General features: G+C 43.4%; 1 pseudogene; it reads right to left on the bottom strand.

Moving 5' to 3' along the window:
* Positions 1 to 552: 552 nt before the first annotated feature.
* LOC134934001 (5S ribosomal RNA) lies at positions 553 to 671 on the bottom strand (annotated as a pseudogene).
* Between the last annotated feature and the right edge of the window lie 3,613 nt (positions 672 to 4,284).

The following is a 4,284-nucleotide window of genomic DNA, read 5'->3' as shown; positions in this document are numbered from 1 at the left end:
CATGCAATGGGAGAGGACAGAAGGCTCTTGTGTGGGCGCACTCTTAAATGAAAAACAATAGAAAAAAATTTTATTTTGGAAGTATTAAAGAGAATATTTTAAGATATAACTTTTATTAATAAAGTTAAAACAAGATGAACTTCCCACAAATCTTGAAACATAACCGGAGATTCTTGAGGAATAAAAAATGTCCTGGTCTCTTAAATCGTAAGAGTATGGAAAGGGTTGTAGACATGGAGTAGTCATACCCCCATTTCCCCTGACCAGTACAGTAATTCTGTATTAATGGAACCGGGGTTTTTTTGTCACAACACAGTTTCAAAATAATTAGGCTAAGACTAGCTGGAATGGTAATCAGTGGTCACCACTCAAGGAATTATACACCTGAGTATTAACAGCATGCCATGGCCCTATTTGCGGGCAGGAATTGTGAGCAAGAAGTAATGGTCAGTTGATATAGATATTGAAAGTAATAGAGGAAAGAGAAAGTAAAATTAGTGGTGATACTGCTGTTGGTGTGTATTGGTCACATAAGAGCGGAAATTAATTCCTGACCTACCACACCAGGTATTCACAGGCAGTCACCTCTCCTGATACTAACCTGGCCCAACGCTGTTTGGCTTCCAAGATCGGACGAGATCGGGCACTGACAGCGTGGTATGGTCGTAGGGATTTATGTGTACACCAATGAGAGTGCACCTATATAGGAAATTGAAACTGAGAGAAAAGATGATAGGAAAGGGAAATTGCGGATGAGATCAGTACGTGAAAATATGTGGATCTGCTTTCCACGTTAGACCCGGTTTAGGAGATTCCACTGGTGTGGTACTCTATCCCGAGAATCGTGAATGAGAGTCCACGAAAATTGGTGAACACAGATTAAGAAGATATAAGGTTAATATCTGTGATAGAGTAATGCAAAGGTTTAAGCTGTCATTAGGAGGTATACACAATTAGGTGGGGCTGAGCCCAATGACCGACCTCAGACGGTCTTAAGCGTATGAAAGTTATAACCTTAGGCAAGTAATGGTTTTATAGCCCCTAAAGAGTAGATAGACATACACATAAACACAGAAATTGAAAAACTGAAAGAGTAAGCTGTATTGGGTATTGTGACCCGGTACCTGGTGTGGTAGGTCAGGAATTAATTTCCGCTCTTATGTGACCAATACACACCAACAGCAGTATCACCACTAATTTTACTTTCTCTTTCCTCTATTACTTTCAATATCTATATCAACTGACCATTACTTCTTGCTCACAATTCCTGCCCGCAAATAGGGCCATGGCATGCTGTTAATACTCAGGTGTATAATTCCTTGAGTGGTGACCACTGATTACCATTCCAGCTAGTCTTAGCCTAATTATTTTGAAACTGTGTTGTGACAAAAAACCCCCGGTTCCATTAATACAGAATTACTGTACTGGTCAGGGGAAATGGGGGTATGACTACTCCATGTCTACAACCCTTTCCATACTCTTACGATTTAAGAGACCAGGACATTTTTTATTCCTCAAGAATCTCCGGTTATGTTTCAAGATTTGTGGGAAGTTCATCTTGTTTTAACTTTATTAATAAAAGTTATATCTTAAAATATTCTCTTTAATACTTCCAAAATAAAAAATTTTTCTATTGTTTTTCATTTAAGAGTGCGCCCACACAAGAGCCTTCTGTCCTCTCCCATTGCATAGTTTACACACTTCTGGCTCTGGGTGCACCACCAACCAGGACTGTATATTACTGATAACATATATTGTTATCTCCCCATTTAGGGCAATACACTGTCCAATTTTGGTCTTTTCTCTGCTATTTTTCTAAAATATTGTATGGAATCTAAACCTGTGCCCGATCGCCCCCTGTCTACTGGTTACATTCTCTGAATCACCTGCCTAGATAAGTGGAACCTAGATGGTATTTGGTACTGGGGACACACTAACTCAATACATTTTCTAATTCCCTGTGAATTAAAGGTGGATACCAGACACACGTTGAACACCACCCAGGCTGCCAAGGCCTGAGTTAACTGCTCTGCAGCAGGATGACTGCTGTGATATTTCATCTTCCTCGCAAATGACTGTTGGACAGTCAATTGCTTACTGGAAGTAATACAAGTGGTCTTCCGACTTCCCCTCTGGGATGACGATCGACTCCCAGCAGCAACAACAGCAGTGCCAGCAGCAGTAGGCATTACACTCAAGGATGCATCGGAGGAATCCCAGGCAGGAGAGGACTCGTCAGACTTGCCAGTGACATGGCCTGCAGGACTATTGGCGTTCCTGTCTAAGGAGGAAATTGACACTGAGGGAGTTGGTCGTGGGGTTTGAGGGAGCTTGGGTACAAGAGGAAGAAGGGTTTTAGTTGTCAGTGGACTGCTTCCACTGTCACCCAAAGTTTTTGAACTTGTAGATGACTTGTGATGAATGTGCTCCAGGTGACGTATAAGGGAGGATGTTCCTAGGTGGTTAACATCCTTACCCCTACTTATTACAGATTGACAAAGGCAACGCAAGGCTTGACCATATTCGTCCCACGGACAACGGGTGTCTTCCCGGGTGCCTGACTTAAACAAACCACCTCACCATCAGAATCCTCCTTGTCAATTTCCTCCTCAGCGCCAGCAACACCCATATCCTCATCCTGGTGTAATTCAACAGTGACATCTTCAATTTGACTATCAGGAACTGGACTGCAGGTGCTCCTTCCAGCACTTGCAGAGGGCGTGCAAATGGTGGAAGGCGCCACCTCTTCCCGTCCAGTGTTGGGAAGGTCAGGCATCGCAACAGACACAATTGGACTCTCCTTGGGGATTTGTGATTTAGAAGAACGCACAGTTCTTTGCTGTGCTTTTGCCAGCTTAAGTCTTCATTTTTCTAGCGAGCGGATGAGTGCTTCCATCCTCATGTGAATCCGAACCACTAGCCATGAACTTAGGCCAGGGCCTCAGCCGTTCCTTGCCACTCTGTCGTAAATGGCATATTGGTAAGTTTACGCTTCTCATCAGATGCTTTTAATTTAGATTTTTGGGTCATTTTACTGAACTTTGGTTTTTTGATTTTACATGCTCTCTACTATGACATTGGGCATCGGCCTTGGCAGACGACGTTGATGGCATTTCATCGTGTCGGCCATGACTAGTGGCAGCAGCTTCAGCACGAGGTGGAAATGTATCTTAATCTTTCCCTATTTTACCCTCCACATTTTTGCTCATTTTTTAATGTGTGGAATTATATGCTAGTACTATATCAATAGCAATGGCCTACTGTACCATACTGCTATATAGTATATACTGGTGGTCAGCAAAATTCTGCACTGTCCTCCTACTATATAATACTGCGCACAACTAAAATGCAGCACAGGTATGGATGGATAGTATACTTGACGACACAGAGGTAGGTAGAGCAGTGGTCTACTGTACCGTACTGCTATATAATACTGGTGGTCACTGGTCAGCAAAATTCTGCACTGTCCTCCTATACTACAATGCATCACAGATATGGAGCGTTTTTCAGGCAGAGAATGTAGATATTTTCAGCACACCGAGCACAGATATTTGCAGCACACTGAACACAGAAACTGAGAGGACGCTGCACGTCCTCTCCGTATCATCTCCAATGCACGAGTGAAAATGGCGGCCACGCGCGGCTCCTTTATATAGAATACGAATCTCGCGAGAATCCGACAGCGGGATGATGACGTTCGGGCGTGCTCTGGTTAACCGAGCAAGGCGGGAGGATCCAAGTTTGCCTTGGAACCGTGTAAAATGGGTGAAGTTCGGGGGGGGGTTTGGATTCCGAGAAACCGAACCCGCTCATCACTAGTTTGTAGTTACACAAGTGTTGTTACGGTCATTTTTTCAGCATGTTGCTGTAAATTGTTCATGCCTGTTGGCATGTGTTATGTTGAATGCCATGTTGTGCAGCATGGTTGAGGTGTGAGCTGGTATGAATTTCACCGTTAAATTAAAAGTAAATCGTTTTCTCTAAATGTCTGTCTCCCTGGGCACAGTTCCTATACTGTGTTCTGGAGGAGGAGCATTTACGGAGGAGCCAGTTCACACTCTGAAAAAGTCTTAACGTTCCCATGGCTCCTGCGGAACAGTCTATACCCCATGGTACTGAAGTGGACCCCAGCATCCTTTACAGACTAGGAGAAAAATATTTACCGGTAGGTATTAAAATCCTGTTTTCAACTGCATCTGTGAGAGAAATCGAAGGATTGTATGCACGTTTAAGGTACCATGCGACGCACGGGCATGCTGGTCTAATCTCGCGTCTCATGATAGT

The sequence above is a fragment of the Pseudophryne corroboree genome, chromosome 1 (assembly GCF_028390025.1).
Source record: "Pseudophryne corroboree isolate aPseCor3 chromosome 1, aPseCor3.hap2, whole genome shotgun sequence".
NCBI classification, from domain to species: domain Eukaryota; kingdom Metazoa; phylum Chordata; class Amphibia; order Anura; family Myobatrachidae; genus Pseudophryne; species Pseudophryne corroboree.
Note: the sequence above shows the minus strand (reverse complement) of the source record. Positions and strands in the feature narration are given on the sequence as shown.